The sequence below is a fragment of the Primulina eburnea genome, chromosome 16 (assembly GCF_022965805.1).
Source record: "Primulina eburnea isolate SZY01 chromosome 16, ASM2296580v1, whole genome shotgun sequence".
Lineage (NCBI taxonomy): Eukaryota > Viridiplantae > Streptophyta > Magnoliopsida > Lamiales > Gesneriaceae > Primulina > Primulina eburnea.
The window spans coordinates 5,111,347-5,129,922 of NC_133116.1; the positions used below are offsets into that span (position 1 = coordinate 5,111,347).

The 18,576-nt window shown below is 35.1% G+C and overlaps 1 pseudogene; it reads left to right on the forward strand.

Annotated features, from left to right (window-relative positions):
- The window catches only part of LOC140817329 (uncharacterized), a 28,681-nt pseudogene that overhangs the window by 5,328 nt on the left and 4,777 nt on the right, over positions 1-18,576 (forward strand).

Consider the following 18,576-nt stretch of genomic DNA (forward strand, 5'->3'; position numbering starts at 1 on the left):
AACAAAAGGGAATTAGTGGTGTTCAACATGAGTTATCAATGAAGGAATATTAAGATTTTTTATTGAGTAAGAAATCTAAAGGCTTGTTATGGGGATTCTAGAATTCTATGGGTTATAAGTGGAGTTGATTCATTAGAGTTAGTCCATTATTAATAAAGGAAGCTTATTAAGTTTTATACGCTAGAATTAATTGAGTATTGGGGATACGTCTAAGTGGGACATTCGTTCCAATGGGGAAGGCTCAAGGGTCTTAGGCTTTAACTATATTGTAATCGTGAAGAAAATAGTTTAAGCTTGTGATTGATGCTAGAAAGTTTTTATTATTTAAGGAGAGGATCGATATTATATATTTTGAGGTTTTACGGATTTATGTTACTCGAAATTAAAGATTGGCAGCAATTTTATATTTGGGATGTACTCGTGAATAGCTAAGTTATATAAGTTTGTATCATAAGGTAAATATTCGATTCAAGGATTGTAGGCCAATATTAACATATGGGGATTAAGATAAGATTTAACTTTTAAGTGTATTGCTGAGGATGGAAGTTGATCAGTAACCGTTGGTGCTAAGACCTCTTAGGTTGGACTGAATAAATGCGTATGTAATAGTTCGATGAGCATTAGGGGTATGGTATGAGAAAGTAAGATACGATAAGTTTGAACCTCTAATCCTAATATTGGGAATTGTGAGAAAAGTCAGAATTCGAGTTCGTAGCAAAGTAAAACTAAGACGCCATAAGTCGTTTTAAGTTGTGGTTCGCAAACGAGATTTTTGGTAGGTAAATTAATTAGGATTGAAGAGGCGTAAGGACAACATAAGACTTAATTTTATTCAGAGTAGCGCAACGGTAGCGTGGATCGTTGGGATACAAGAATTAAGAATCTAACTTTTGGATTATCGAGGATAAGCGAATTTCGGGGACGAAATTCAAATTAAGGGGGATAGATTGTGACGTCCCGAAATTTGAGATCCACGTGGACCACGTGCGTGCAAGTTATTAAATTCCTTATGTATTTTATTAAATAGTTTTAATGCATGTTTATTTCATTAAATTGTGTTTTAATTCATGATTTATGAATTTGCTTTATTTTAAATTATTACATGATGCACGTTAAAGCGTTTTTCTTGAGTTTTATGTTTCAGGCGATTATTCGAGGCGGGATCGAGGAATAGAGACCGGCGATGATTTTTGGAAATCTTAATGCGGTATTTTATTTTAAGCTAAGGATGAGGCATTTTAAATAATTTATTTAGTTTAGTAATTTTAAAGCCTAATTTATTTATTTAGTGATTTTAGAATTTTAAAACCTTTAAAGATATGACACTTGTGTATTTTATTTTAAATTAAGTGATTTTATTTAAAGTAATAGTATGTTAGTATTTTATTAGCATTTTGATTAACATTTTATGTGGCATTTATTTAGCCTTTGATTTACCTTGCTAATTATGTAATTAAGCTAAATTATCCCCCCTAATTACCCCCAAAACTCACGCACACACTCTTACACCCACACACATACACGACATTTCACACCCACACACACACACATTCATTCTCATAATTTTTAGAAGAGAAAAACCTAGGGTTCCTCAAGCATAAGCAGCCGCCCCTTCCCCTCTAAATTTTCAGCAAAGTTATGTTGAGTTTTCTTCAAAGAAATCGTTCCACGATCGTCCCGGATCAAGCCTCGCTCCATCTCCGCTTCGGTGTCGTCGTACGGTACTTTTTAATAATCAAAAGGCACGTATAATCTGTTCTTTCTGTATCGATCAGGTCATATTATGTGTTGCGTTGTTTTATGCGTAAAATTTTGTGTGTGACGTTCGTCGTTTGAGCAGAAATTTATTTAGATCGGTTTTGAATAAATTTTAGATCTGAAAACTCGTTTTTGCTGTTCCCGTGTAAACTGCGAATTTTCGGTGCATATTTTGAGAAAACTTTTAACGACGAGTCGTAGAACTTTTCGATACCTTCGATTTGATATATGATTCGAAATTTTTGGACAAAAATTGAGTGAGTTATGGCGTTTTTCGTGGGACTGCTCAAACTGCGACTTTTACGAAAATTTGTGTCTTGAAGTTATTTGTTGCAGGCTTCATTGGAGATCGACGGGCGATCGTTGTTGCACATAGGTATGATCATTATGATGTTGGGTTGGTATTTTGTATGTCGTTTAGTGTCGATAGGTACTCGAGCACTTTAGAAGTCGTGGGTATCGTTTTAATGTCAAATGCCACGTTTTGAATGGTACGTGTCGTAGGGTGAATGTCGTCGCTTTGGGAATTGGTACGAATATGGTCTTATGTCATAGTATGCTAGGATGGGTCTCGGGGTGTCGTTTCATAGTCCGTGCAACCGAGTCTAGAAGGTTTAGCAAAGCATGTATAGAATTTTCGTAAGCCTTCTTGTCCCGAGGGTACACGGACCCTCACCCGGACCCCCACACGGGGTTCGTGCCCTTGTTCCACCCGAAGTGTCTTTTTCCAGAGAGTAGACGGACCCTTACACGGACCTTGGCACGAGATCCGTTCCTTTGCTTCTTTTCGGAGTCTTTCACCCGAGTCTACACGGACCCCCACACGGAGGTAGGCACGGGGTCCGTGTCCCTTCTTTCTTCCGGGCATTTCCTTTGCAGTAGGTAGACGGACCTGTACACGGGCCCGGGGTCGGGGTCCGTGTACTCACGTTTTTTGGAAAAATAATATTGTTGCTTTTAAGATTGATGTCCTGGTTCAGTGCAAGGGTTATCAAGGTCATGTCATGGGAAATTACAGAATGTCCTAAGAAATGATTGAACTCAAGAGTAAATATGATTTCTACGTTAAGTTATGCAAATTCAAGCTAGTATGTACAGCAGCGACGGCCCCGATCGAAGTCCAATGAATCCCTCAACGCCAAGTAAGTATGTATGACGTGCAAGAAAATATTTTAAGTTTTTGAGGTATGCTAAATGTCTTGTGACCAAAAGTGAATGGGTTTGGAAGTCGGTGAACGTGGCCGAGGACCTCTCCGCCCCGTTAAATTATGAACGGGTTTGAAGTTAGGATTGGAAAGCGTTAAATTATGAACGGGGACCAATCCGCCCGTTAAATTATGAACGGGTTAGATCGTGGTTGTAAAGCGTTAAATTATGAACGTGGATCAACTGGCCTGTTAAATTATGAACATGGATCTCATGTATGTGGCAGTGGATACGTCCCTATCAGCCCAGTACTGTGGTTTGTCTGATCAGACGTTTATTATGTATGAGTCACTTGCTTTGAAACATCCTCTACGCAAAATGATGAAGTTATGTATGTTCAAGTATGTTCAAGTATGCAGCATGTTTATGAAAAGTTTAAGTTATGGCACGTCGAAGTATGTATGTACGTATGTTCAAGTTTTAATACGCAAGTTCAAGTTCAAGTTATGTATGTCCTATTTTAAAGTTGAATGTGATTTTATTATGTAGTACTCGTTATTCCAGTTTATACGTGTTGAGTCTTTAGACTCACTAGACTTGATCGATGCAGGTGAGTATGTTGTTGAGGAGACAGGAGGTGGCGACCAAGGGGCAGGCTTGGACTGAGCGGGAGGCTAACCCGAGGACCGCAAAGTTTATGTTTTTACGCCCATGTTATTTTACGATTTTTATGCAAGTTCAAAATACTCTGATGTTATGTTTCATTTCAAGACTTTTGGAGCAAGTGTTTCTTTTTAGCAAATTTTATTGGTGATGTCGATTTCAAACGTTTTTATTGATGAAGGATGTAGTGACGACCGTATTTGATTTCATTTCCGCATTCCTTTTAGTTTAAAAGAAAATTTTTAATTTTTCCGCAAATTTTGAGTAGTAAAGAATACGGTTCGTTACAGTTACATTCTCTAGCTGTCTTGTTTTCTGTATACATGGAACGACATTGAAAGCCTTAGGTAGTGGGGTTTCCCTTTGACCGGCCAATTTAAATATTTATCCATTCCATTTGGTTTTCTAGTTTTTTTGTGCCATAACCTGCCCAACTCCCTCTTCCTAGCTTCCTCTAATCGGAAAAAAAACACAGTATCGTCCTTATAGTGCAATGGCAACCCCTCAGTTGGGACCAACCTTGAAGTAAGTAATATAAGGGATAAAAACAGAGGAAGGAACAAGATCCATATCCTTCAAACCTCATGGGTCAGTTCATGTTTTCTGAATACATCACATGATAGTGGAAGTTGAATACTGATTAGTTCAATTATTTCTACCTAGTTTAGCTGTTCATGGTGGTAGGTGTCCACTTGAATTAATTTTGGACTGCCTGGTGAATACCTCTGGTCTCCAATTTCTGATCCTGCGATATTATTGTCTGTGTAACTTCTGATTTGAATGTATATCTTGACAGATGAATGTTCTATCATGAAAATTTTGAAGTTTGTTAGCTTCTGACAGCTATATGTCGAAAAAACAGAGAATCTGTCTATTAACTTCAACTTTGAAATCACCAAGCATTATGACAAGTTTTGATATTCTGTTCCTAATAGCAGTAGATGGATGATGCTGATAATTGTGACTCTAAGCCAGCATCTGATGTGGACAGACAATCACTTAAGGCCACGTTTGGTAGGAGTGATTATCGGAGGACTAAGGAAGCAGTACTGGTTTATCAGCTGTTTGCCTGGTTTTTTACATGAGCAGTGTTAACTCCCGGCCCGTGACATCAACACTGTTTGAGCATGAAAAGACGAGAAAATAGTCCCAACTAGGCATGGTATACACAATCCTGACATGAACAGTACGACATGTTAATGTTTCCTCTCCCCAATTTACCCTTTGTCCCACCAACATAAAAACCCACCCTCTTCTCATCTCTCTTCGTGAAGGCGTCCTCTATGTTGAAGTCGGCAGTCACAGTCCATTACTGTAAAATTTGTGGAGGTAATTGTTGTAGTTCTTCTCATCTCACAACAACGATTCACTTTCATAAACAAAAATTAAACGAAATCGTAGGACAACTGTAATTTGTGGGAGGAAAGAAAATTGAGGTTTGGTGAAAAAATTATACCTCTTCGAGTGCAATAAACTCAAATTCTCAGTAGTCGTCGCTGTATGTAATTGTGCGAAGCCACGGTGAATAAATTAAAAAATGGGAGAAATAGTGTTCAACCCACAGAGGACGAAAGGGTTAAAGATTGGATTCTGGAAAAAAAAGGCGTGGGCCGTCTTTGGGATCCTGGTTTTAACTTCCAAGGCTGTTTTATTAAAATTAAACTTATATCCACTACTTATACATGTATGAAGAAGTGTACCAAACAAGCAACACAAATATCTCATTTAATATATGTCCAAAGGGCGTTTTTGTCATTACAAATAAATACCAAATTTAATGCATAATTTTAATATACCAAACCAAACACCATGTTATCTATCCCAGTATACTTTTAATCCACATATATCATTTTATAATCACTCTAATTACTAATCATCACATTATCTCATCACACGTACCAAACGTAGCCTAAGTGATAAAGAAGCAGCACGGTTGCCCAAGCAGCCTGAGACAAATAAAGAATCAACAAAATCTACTCCTGACGACAAAGAAATGATGGAAGACTCCCCTATAATGGGTGTATTGTCCTCAAAATCTGAATCTGGTGCTCATGCATCTTTTTTGAGTGAGAGCACAATTAAAAAAACCATTTGGGAAAGAGCCAATCATTTTTTAGCAAACTCTGAGTAAGAATTTTCATTTTATAACTATTTTTAGGGATGTAAATGAGCCGAGCCAAACATTATAAGGCTCGAGTTCGACTCGTTTAGGATATATATATGTAAACGAGATGATTCAAACATTATCAGGCTTGAGCTCGACTCGTTTAGGATATATATATGCACTAGTTCAAGTCGAGCTCGATTCGAGCTTTTATTACTAGGCTCGAGCTCGGTTTGTTTGAAAATTACTAAGCTCGCGAATAGTTCGAGCTCGGTTGATTCATGACTCGTTTATCATGTTTAACGATCTGGGCTCGAGCTCGGCTCGTCAAGCAAACTTGTTTTCTAGCTCATTAAACAAGCTCATTTTTTAGCTCGTCGAGCATTTTTTGTCAAACGGTCAACTAAGATATGAGGATTTATCCAAATGGTCAACAAGATATGAGACATTAAGAGATATACTTATCATTTATAGCATTTCAATATTTTACGTTTCAATAAAATAACAACGTGAGACAAAAAATCATGGCTCAACAAGCTAGCCCAAAAAACTAGTCAGAGCATTTCAATCTCTTACATTTCACTAAAATGGCAATGTGGGGCTCATGTCCCAACAAGCTAGCCCAAAAAACTAACTGAGCTCAAACTCGTGAACAGTCTCGCGAGCTTACGAGCCAAACATCCTGAAGCTCGAGCTCTGTTTGATAAGCTTAACGAATGATCTCGAACAAGTTTTTTATCGAGTAGAGCTCCGAGTAGCTCGCTAGCTGATTGGTTCGTTTATATCCTTAACTATTTTGCTCAGTTCAAATTAGTTTAATTAGTTTTGTGCCCTACACTTACCTTCTGAACCATGATCATGTCAATATGAATGATAAATTTAATTGCATTTCTGTTGCTCGTGATCAATAATTTGATATGTTTATTCCTGTGTTTTTCAGGACAATAACTTTGGTCGGGGTTCGTCGACTTCTAGAAGAGGGCCTTGGACTTGATAAAAACACCCTCCACCCTTTTTAAAAGTATATTAGTCAACAAATGGATCAGGTTAAAACAATATTTAGGAGAGCGCTGATTCTCTTAAAATGGCTGCATATAACTTTTATTCATCTTTTGCAATATAGGTGTTTAATTCACCGAAAGGAGCTAAAGCAGCAAAAGAGGTGAAGACAAATTCCAAAAGCTCTCGAAGTAAAAAATCAGGAAAGACCAGCTGCGAAGAAGGGTTCGACTCTTTTGGTGGTGCAGGTGATAGTATGGAAGATAAAGTAAAATCAAGACAGGAAGCTGCTCATAGAAAAAATGTAGAGCTGGAAGAGGTGAAGAAGTGTAAAAGATCCACGGAGGGTGATTTTGATGTCTCCAGCACGAAGCGGAACAAGCTTGCAAAGAGGCGAAAAGAGGGAGACAGTGAGTCAGATGATGCTGGAAATGTATCGGAAGATAGTCAATCTAAATTATCTGTTGAAAAATTAGTACTGCTATTCCTTTTCTACTTCAACACCTCCAAAATCTGATATATGTGTCTGTATAAATTGATTTTATGAAGATTTGTCTTTGACTAAAATGTTTTGATGAACAGAGGAAAGAAAAACCAGCTCCTGGATATGGTAGAAAAGTGGAGCATCTGAAATCAGTAATCAAAGCTTGTGGAATAATGTTTGTGCTGTAACCGCTTTGGCTCTTTTCCTTTACCTTACCAACCCCCCTGGTATTATTAACCTGTCCCCTCATTGATATGGCACCTCATCATTTCACAATGGGAATCAGTGTTGCTCCTTCAATTTACAAGAAAGCTAAGCAAGTGTCAGATGAAAAATGAGAGGCCTTTATAGTGAAGGAGTTGGAAGGGATACTCATAAGGGAAGGACTATCTAAGGATCCCAATGAGAAAGGTAATAATTGGTTCCCGGTCATCACTTATATGTGGTCATCATCTCATTCAGATGTAATTTAGAAGCCAGCTTTTTTGAATGCCTGTGTGCACGGTGAGGCATTTTGGGTTTCTTATGAGCACTTATGATTCATCTTATATTTTCTTGTACTGAAAACTGATTGACTAAAACAGTCATCATCGAACCAGAGATGGGTGCTTAAAATCTTCTGCAGTGCCACATACATTTTATTCAATTAGTTGAAATGACCAGCTAGTTAGTACTGTTATAGGAAGGATGGTCAAGCTGTATCTTGGTTTCCATGTCATGTAACTTAGTTCAGCGTACTGCCTGCCTGCTGAACAGTTAAAATTGTGTGCTCGCATGGTATAGTGTCCCGTGTCTATTAACCTGTTACTAGAAGATAATGTTTCACGAATTTGTATTGATCGGAATTATCAAAATGATTAAGCTTTGGAAATCAGCTAGCCTATGAAACATGACTCTGAATCACTATCAGAACAGATTTTGAAGCTACTTGCAGTTCATGATGTTAGGACCAATGGAATCCGGATATCTCCATACAGGTATGATATTGTCCACTTTGGGTTTTAACCCTCATGGTTTTGCTTTTGGAACCACCCAAAAGGCCTCATACCAATGGAGATATCATTCCATCTTATAAACCCATGATCTTTCTCTAGATCTTCCAATGTGGGACTTTGGTTGCATCCCAACAATCCTCCCCTCAAACGAAGTTCCACTATTATTCTCATAGTCCGAGCCTCCCCTCAAGCCTTATTCGCCCTCCAATCGAGGTTACTCCACTTCACTGCGTTGTAGCGCACGCCTTACATGAATACCGGGAGCATCAACCACCTCGAGAGTTTAATCAAGGATTTTTACCGGGAGCTCTCACCTCCTTCGTTTAGGTATCAAGGATTCCACCCACATGGCTCGATCTAGACCATGGCTCTGATACCACTGTTAGGACCAATGGAATCCGGATATCTCCACACAGGTATGATATTATCCACTTTGGGTTTTAACCCTCATGGTTTTGCTTTTGGAACCACCTGAATGTGACAGTAGGCATCTAATTCTTTCCAAAATGGTTCGGTTCATTCTCTCAGCCAAGCCATTTTGTTGAGGGGTATTGGGTACTGTATAATGCCTGGAAATGCCTTTGTTCTTACAGAATTCTTGGAATTCATTTGAACAATATTCTAGACCGTTATCCGTCCTCAACTTCTTGAGCTTCTTACCAGTTTGATTTTCTACAAGTGTGAGCCATTGTTTGAATTTTCCAAAAGCTTCACTCTTGTTTTTCAGAGTATGTAGCCACACTCTTCTTGAATAGTCATCAATGATGGTCATGAAGTACCTTGCTCCACCATTTGATGGTACTCTTGACGGTCCCCAGAGATCAGAATGTACATAGTCCAATGGTGCATTGGAGGTGTGTTTTCCCATGTCGAACTTGATCCTTGTAGATTTTCCTCTTATGCAGTCCTCACATAATTCCAATTGATTCAGTGGCTTCTCTCCAAGTAGTCCTTGTTTATGTAATTCATGAAGGCCTTTCTCACTTATATGAGCCATTCTGAGATGCCACATCCTGGAATTATCTTGGTGAGCTTCAGCTGCAGCAGCAGAGCCAACAAAGGTGTTGCCAGAAAGAATGTATAGACCATTTAGTCTGTATCCTTTCATCATGGTTAGAGCACCTCTATAGACTGACAGAGATCCTTTCTCGGCCTTGAATGTATATCCAGCTTGATCAAGGCTACCTAAGGAGATTAAGTTTCTCTTTAATTCTGGAACTAATCTCACTTCTTTTAGAATCATTTCAGTGCCATTCTCCATTTTGAGCCTTATAGATTCAATTCCTTTGACCTTACAGGTCTTGTTGTTTCCAAGGATGACTTCCCCACCATCAATCTCTTCTATCGTTTCAAACCAGAGTTTATTAGGTGACATATGGAATGAGCATCCACTGTCAAGGACCCAATGTTGATCAGTTGTTGCGACTTTGATTGTTGCACTCCCAAGAGCAGGTTGTCCACAAGTAGTATAATTCGGTGAGTCCGAATATCGTATCCACAGGGAAGCTAAGGTAATTACAAGTCCACTACAATGTCTTTTTGTTTTTGTTTTTGTTTCTTTTTAATTTTAATTGAATCTTTAATGGGTAAATTTTAATTGTTCAAATTTAAATTTAAGTAGTTGAGATTAAAGGATCCACTCTTGGTATTTTAATAAAGTTAACATTAACGAACAATATTGAAATCCACTTAATAAAATGGTTCCAATATATTAAATAATCATATTTATATTATGTTATAAATTATAATCTTATAAGTACATAATATATACCAAAAATTATAAATGTGGTCAAGTATTTATTGTGCTATATATATTTGTAAACACTAAATCAAGGTTCCCACTTTAAATGGTTGGTAAAACCAAACAAACATTTAAATGGTACCAATAAATTAATACTATAATATATTCATATATAATAAATCAAGGAATCCAAGTTAAATGGTTGGTAAAACCAAACTAACATTTAAATGGTTCCAAGAATTTAATATTATAATATATTTATATATAATAACTCAAGGCATCCATTTTAAATGGTTGGTAATACCAAACTAACATTTAAATGGTTCCAAGAATTTAGTGTAACATATAGCAACAATAAATCAAAACTCCCACTTATAAGTAGGGTATAAAAATGCTTAAAGAAATAAATATAACATAAACAATAAATAATGATTAAATAATATAAAACATAGATTCTTACCTTATAATAACCTTATTATCATGCCAAGAGCTTCACCTTATCATCTCAACTTTAGGAAGTTAGCTATTCATTATTCAAAGTGTAAAACTTTGAATATGAAATTAACATGCTAATTATATTTAAATGAAGAAATAAAAGAAAAATATAGAGAGAAATATTATGAACTCAAAGATTTGTCATAGAATGAGGGATATCTCAATACATTACAATGCACCCCTATTTATAGCCAAATTTGGGGAGACAACCACAAATAAAATATTATTTTTTACACATAAGTCTTCATTGGTGTTCCAAGAAATTAATATTATATTGCACATCACTTTTGACAAGCATCTTCTCCGAATTTTCTTCTTCACATAAAATGAAACATGTGGATAATTGAGTTGTCTAGTTGTGGTATTTTTTTCAGAATATTTGACCAAGTAGTTTGAGAGATATGGTCAAAATACTAGAGCATGGTAAAACTGCCACTCCTTCGGTAACTTTAATTGTTGCTTAATTTGATCCCAATTGTGAGAGGATTTTTATCTCATGCTTGCCACCAATATTGTAGATATTAACATCAACTTTCTACAGGTCCAAGAATCATCTTAATCCCATTTGCAACGCCAAGGTTATTCTTGTTTTATCGAACCTGTAAAAATAGTAAAAACTTATAATTACACAACAACTTATATTTTATACAATTTATTATAAAACATATAATATTTAAAAATTTAATAAAACAAAAACTATATATTTATATTATAAAACATTTAATTAATGTACAATTTTTATGTTTATCACACCTCCCAACCAGCTTATTGCTAGTCCCTAGCAATTTAAGCGTTAATAGCAATACAAAACATATTGATTAATTTAAATAGAAATGTAATCAGAACTATCTAAGTGTTTAAATAAAATTTGAAAACTGTCAAAGTTATATCAAGATCATCATAATTATAATTTATGAAATAATTTGAGATGATTAATTCAAAGCTTATTTTAGGTAGTTAAATGTACACGGCCTTCAGAAATTCCTAGTAAGAGTCTCAACTCCATATCCTCACAGGTTAATAAATGTTTCAATTTATGGCAACGATTTCTCTCATGGAGTTGGAATACAGATAAATGCTCAGAAAAATGGTTTACAGAATGCAGACAGACAAACGAGCCAAACTAATCAAAAGATAGAAAATCAATTGATTTAAAATCCAGTTGTTCTTATTATATTTTTTTTTTCCTGATTTTTTTTTTTTTTTTTTTTTTTTTTTACATCATGGAATCAGACTAAGTTTATGCTTTTTGACCACATATTTATTTAATTTGTACAATGTATTTCTCTCTTTCTTTTTTTATTTTTTTTTTATTTTTTTATTCTTATGAGAGAAAAATGGGTCGCAGCATATAACTTAAAAATTACATAGATCTTCAACATCTTTCTTTTTGTATTTTTCTTTTTTTTTCTTTTTTTTTTCAGGAAATATATATATTTTTTTTCAAAATAAGAACTCAAGATCTAAACAATAGATAGTCTCTCTCATGATCAATAAAGGCTCGAAAGCTGTTTTCTCAGTCCTCTCCACTCACTCACAAAATATGTGTGAGTTCAAAAATTTTAGGCACTCTTATAAGGTATATCTTGGGCCATATACTTTACTACCTAATTTTATCACAATGGTTAATCACTCAAAAAGATTTCATAAATCATATTTTTATATTGATCAGAATATTAAAAATGACCTTTTTTCAAATAAAATTTAAACATTCTTAAATAGATTAATGCATGTTCTAATTTAAATCTTTCAAATATGTAATGTATGACATTTTTGCAAAAAATTACTAAGGTACAAACAATAAACATGGTTTTATTTTAAAATAATATTTAATTTTTTTTTAAATTTGTTTTTTTTTTTTATATGTGTTCTCCCCCCAATCAGAATATGACATTGTCCCTAATGTCAAAATAGCTATTAATAAAGAGTACATAATGAAAGAGATATCACCTGGAACTTTATTGAAGATAACAAACTGAAACAAACACAAACCAATCCACGACTTTTGAATCAATGATCCAACTTCCTTTTCTTACTGCTTGATTGCGACCAATTGATCTTTGTTATCATCGGATCAGGCTTATGAACAAAAGCTTCCAAATCATCAATTAATTGATCGGCAGTCGAAGCACAGATGAGCATCCGTCGTGAATTTTCTGAAATGAAATTCTGTTCCACAGCTTTATCAAGAAATGTCAACAAACTGTCATAATAATTATTGATATTCAACAAGCCCACAGGTTTATTATGGATATTAAGTTGTGCCCAAGAAACAGTGTGAAAAATTTCTTCTAATGTACCAAAACCACCTGGTAGTGCGATAAAAGCATCAGAATTTTCAATCATTTGAGTGATTCTTTCATACATAGAAGAAACTTTTAATTCCTCCCCAATCGTAACACCTGTAATATTTCCTTCAGCTAAAGCTATAGGAATAATACCCAATACCTGACTACCTCCAAGATGAGCAGATGTTGAAACAGATCCCATTAACCCAATATTACCTCCCCCATATACCAAGTGAATTTTTCTCTCAGCCAATATCTTTCCAAGATTATTCGCTGCTTCTACAAACACTTCATTTTTTCCAGGACTCGACCCACAAAATACACAAATATTTTTCAATGTTTGTGCAGAGGATCCAGTCATGTTTTTACTTTCTTTTTTTTTTTTTTCTGCGAAAGTAGAAAGAAAGATGAGAGATTTTATAGGGGTAATATGTTATCATGACAAAACTATGGGTCACAGCTGTAAACAGAATAAATAGTAAAAAAATAATGACACACATGCTTATAAACAGTAGTGTGATTGTGGCTCACAATTTTCCTCTGGTTTTACGTCCAGAAACGGCTTCAACGCCTTCTATGAGTCGAGGATATGCTTCCCATCCAATTTTCTTATAAATTGGCAAACAGGGTCTTTTTTAGTCAGATTCCCAAGACTATGACGCTCATCTTGAAATTGTTTCCATAAACGGAGAAGTTCAATATGCACATGTCCACTAGAATGCGTCTCAAGAGTCAATAAGATGTTATCTAAAGACTCCTTACTCAGCTCATTCTTAATGAAATCAATTTTATCTTCTCTGTTATTGGAAACACATCCCAAAGATCTGCATCGTTTGTCACAAGTCCATCTTGCACACTTATGACAAACCCCTAAACTTTTGGCCCTTCGTTTTTTCGCATAAGTGCTTTTTCCTAATCCAGGCAAATACCGAATAAGCAATGATTGTGGAACTTCTCCTCCTAATCGGACCTTAGCTTCTATTACAAGACGAATATCTTCTGGAATTCCTTTTTGCATTAGTAATCTCAATCTTTCACACCTTCCTGCATAAATTTTTCTTAGAACATTTTCAGAAACAGAGGGAAAATATTTACAAATTTTTGAGAGAATTTCATCCATTTTGAAAAGAAAAGAAATGATTTTTTTTTTTTTAAATTTTTGTATCAGCAATTGTGGGAAACTGATTTAACCGACTATGAGAGTCACGGAGTACCGTTATCCGCCATTTAACCGGGAAAATAAAAAGATTAAGAAAACCTGAAATAAAAACAAACAATAATCAAATGCAACACAAAAAAAAAAATCAAGGATCAGAAAGGGAAATAAACTCTTCTTGAAAGATTTCATTTTCCAAAAATGGTTTAAGCCTTTGTCCATTCACTTTAAAAACATCACCATTTTTAGGATTTTCAATATCCACAGCTCCATAAGGATACACATGCTTTATAACATATGGGCCTGTCCATCTTGATCGTAATTTTCCTGGGAATATGTGAAGTCGAGAATTATAAAGCAAAACTTTTTTACCAATCTCAAAAGATTTTCTAAGAATTGTTTTATCATGAAATGATTTGATTTTTGCTTTATAAATCCTTGAATTCTCATACGCATCATTTCTGAGTTCATCAAGTTCATTAAGTTGCAATTTACGCAATTTGTTGGCATCATCCATGCTTGAATTTAAAGTTTTTATCGCCCAATAAGCTTTATGTTCCAATTCCACAGGCAAATGACAATGTTTTCCATAAACCAACCTATAGGGAGACATATTCAATGATGTTTTAAAAGCTGTTCGATATGCCCACAGTGCATCATTAAGTCGCAGAGACCAGTCTTTTCTATTTGAGTTAACAGTTTTTTCCAAAATTTGCTTTATCTCCCTATTAGCTAATTCAACTTGTCCATTTGTTTGAGGATGATAAGGAGTTGTTACTTTGTGAGTAATACCATATTTTTTCATTAATGAAGCAAATGGTTTATTAACAAAGTGAGTTCCCCCATCACTTATCATAGCTCGAGGAATTCCGAATCTACTAAAAATATTTTCTTTCAAAAATTTGATGACGATTTTATGATCATTTGTTCGACATGGAATTGCCTCTATCCATTTGGAAACATAATCAACTGCAACTAAAATATACAAGTATCCAAACGACGGTGGAAAAGGTCCCATAAAATCTATTCCCCAACAATCAAATATTTCAATTTCAATGATAGGATTCAAAGGCATCATGTTTCTTTTTGAAATCGCACCCAATTTTTGACAATTTTCACAGATCTTGCAGATTTCGTGGGTGTCTTTAAACAAAGTGGGCCAATAAAATCCACACTGCAAGATTTTTGCAGCTGTTTTCTTTGAAGAAAAATGTCCCCCACATGCTTCTGAATGACAAAATTTAATGACACTACTTACCTCATTGTCGGGTATGCAACGTCGAAAAATTTGATCCGGACAATACTTGAACAGATACGGATCATCTCAATAAAAGTTTTTTACCTCATTCAAAAATTTTCTTTTATCTTGGGAACTCCATTGCGGTGGCATTTTTCCTGTCACAAGAAAATTTACTATGTTAGCAAACCAAGGTGTAGTAGTAACTGAAAATAGATGTTCATCAGGAAAATTATCGTTAATTGGTGTCATTTCAAAAGATGATCCTGTTACTAGTCTCGATAAATGATCGGCTACGACATTCTCGGTTCCTTTTTTATCTTTGATTACAATGTCAAATTCTTGGAGCAACAAAATCCATCGTATCAGTCGTGGCTTTGCATCCTGTTTGGTCAACAAATATCTAATAGCAGAATGATCAGTAAACACGATAGTTGTTGATCCAATCAAATAAGAACGAAATTTATCTAATGCAAATATTACAGCAAGTAGCTCTTTTTCAGTTGTGGAGTAATTCATTTGAGCATTGTTTAAAGTTCTACTTGCATAATATATCACATAAGGCTTACCGTTTCTTCTTTGACCCAATACTGCACCGACTGCATAATCACTCGCATCGCACATGATTTCAAATGGTAAAGACCAATCAGGAGGTTGCATGATAGGAGCTGATGTTAAATGTCGAATGATTTTATCAAAAGCATTTTGACATTCTTGAGTCCACTCAAATGCACTGTCTTTTGTTAAGAGGTTACAAATGGGTTTAGAGATTAAACTAAAGTCCTTTATAAACCTCCTATAAAATCCAGCATGTCCCAAAAATGAGCGAATTTCTTTAATGGTTTTTGGAGGGGGTAAATTGGCAATGACATCAACTTTTGCTTTATCGACTTCAATTCCATGAGATGACACGACATGTCCCAAAACAATTCCAGAAGTAATCATGTAATGACATTTTTCCCAATTTAAAATAAGACCTTTTTCCTCGCATCTTTTTAAAACTTTTTCCAAATTTTCAAGACAATTATCAAATGTATTCCCAAAAACAGTTAAATCATCCATAAAAATTTCCAAACAATTTTCAACCATGTCGCAGAAAATGCTTAGCATACATCTTTGAAATGTTGCTGGGGCATTGCATAAACCAAATGGCATCCTTCTGAATGCAAATGTTCCAAAAGGACATGTGAATGTAGTTTTTTCTTGATCTTCGAGTGCAATAGGAATTTGATAATAGCCTGAATATCCGTCAAGAAAACAGTAGTAGGGATGACCTGCTACTCTTTCTAAAATTTGATCCAAAAATGGTAATGGAAAATGATCTTTTCTAGTGGCGTCATTTAATTTTCTATAATCAATACACATCCGCCAACTAGATGGGACTCGACTTGTTAACAATTCACCTTTTTCATTTTTTATCACTGTGATGCCAGATTTTTTTGGAACTACTTGTGTTGGGCTTACCCACTTACTATCAGAAATAGGGTAGATAATTCCAACATCAAGTAGTTTGAGAACTTCAGTTTTCACAACATCTTTCATGTGTGGATTTAATCTCCTTTGTGGTTGTTGAGATGTTTTTGCATTTTCTTCTAAGTGAATTTTGTGTGTGCAAATTAGTGGATTAATGCCCTTAAGATCTTTTAGTGTCCAACCAATTGCATTTTTATGTCTTTTAAGCATATCAACTAATTTACCTTCTTGATTATTTGAGAGTTTGGAAGAAATTACCACCGGATATGTTTCATCTTCTCCAAGAAATGCATACTTCAATTCTTCTGGCAAGGGTTTTAACTCCAATACTGGTGGTTCGTCTTTGTTCTCATATTTTTCATCAAATTCTTTCTCTGATCCTGGTAACGAGTGATACCTGAAAAAATCGTCAAGATCAATTTCAATATTTTCTTTAACAGTTTCAATTGAACAAATATCTAATTGATCACGAGTACTCCCTTCTTGAATGTTTTCTTCCACAAGAGTTTCAATAAGATTTTCATCTTCACTTTCATCTCCTTTGTCATGTGGTTGCTTACAAAGATTAAAAACATTGAGCTCCAAGGTCATGTTACCAAATGACAACTTCATTATTCCATTCCTGCAATTTATAAGAGCATTAGAAGTTGCTAAAAATGGACGACCTAAAATTACAGGAATTGCATTACAAGCTTCAATAGGTTGTGTATCTAAAACTATGAAATCGACAGGATATACAAAGTTATCAACTTGGACCAACACGTCTTCTACCATACCTCTTGGCACTTTAACAGATCTATCAGCAAGTAAAAGTGTTACCGAAGTAGGTTTTAACTCGCCTAGATTGAGTTCTTGATAAACTGAATATGGAAGTAAATTCACACTAGCTCCAAGGTCAAGCAAGGCTTTTTTAATCTTTCGTTCTCCAATAATACACGAAATAGTAGGACAACCAGGGTCTTTGTATTTCAAAGCATTATTATTTTGAATGATTGCACTTACTTGTTCGGCTAAAAATGCTTTCTTTTTCACATTCAATTTTCTTTTCACAGTGCACAAGTCTTTCAAAAATTTGGCATATGATGGTACCTGTTTTATTGCATCTAATAAAGGAATATTAACTTTTACTTGTTTAAAAATATCATATATATCAGAATTCAAATTTGATTTTTTTGTATTTTTCAATGCATGAGGGAATGGTGGTGACACTGTCTGTTGAACCTCCTCTTCGCAAGTTATGGGTTCCACTTCCTTACCCTTTGGAGTTGATTTATCATCATCTTCACAAGGTTCAAGAATGGATTTTTCCACAACCTTACCACTTCGAAGGGTAATAACAGATTTTACCTGATCCATCGGTTGAGTTCCAGAAGTTCCAATTTGTGTATGATGATCCTTGGGATTAGGCAGAGGTTGTGAAGGAAATTTACCTTTTTCATGAACATTAAGTGCAGATGCAAATTTAGCAAGAGTATCTTTCAAGTCTGTCATGGTTTGAGCAGTTTGAGTATTGATAGACTCTTGCTTTGCAATGAAAGAATTCAATGTATCTTCCAAATTTCTTTTCGGCGGAGGAACATAAGGTGCATAATTTTGAAAATTTTGTTGATTTTGAAAATGTGGTTGCGGAAATTGTGCAGCATTATCATTCCTCCAACTAAAATTTGGATGATTTCGCCAACCTGGATTGTAATTTTGAGAAAATGGTTCAAAATTTGGCCTTTTGAAATTGTTCAAAACATTGGCTTGCTCATGGAGACATTCTTTAAAAGAGGGCAAAGTGGGACAATCTTTTGTAAAATGATCACTTGTATCACAGATGTGACACACAATTTCTTGAACAGATTTTAATTGACCATTCTTTTTCAATTCAAGTGCCTCAACTTTTCTTGCCAAAGAGGTAAATCTAGCTTGAAGATCATGTTCATCTTTGAGAGTGTACATACCTCCACCAGATGTAGGAGATTGAATCTTGTTTGATGGTTCGATTGTACCTATAGTGTCCCAATTTTGAGCATTTTCAGCTAATGAATCGAG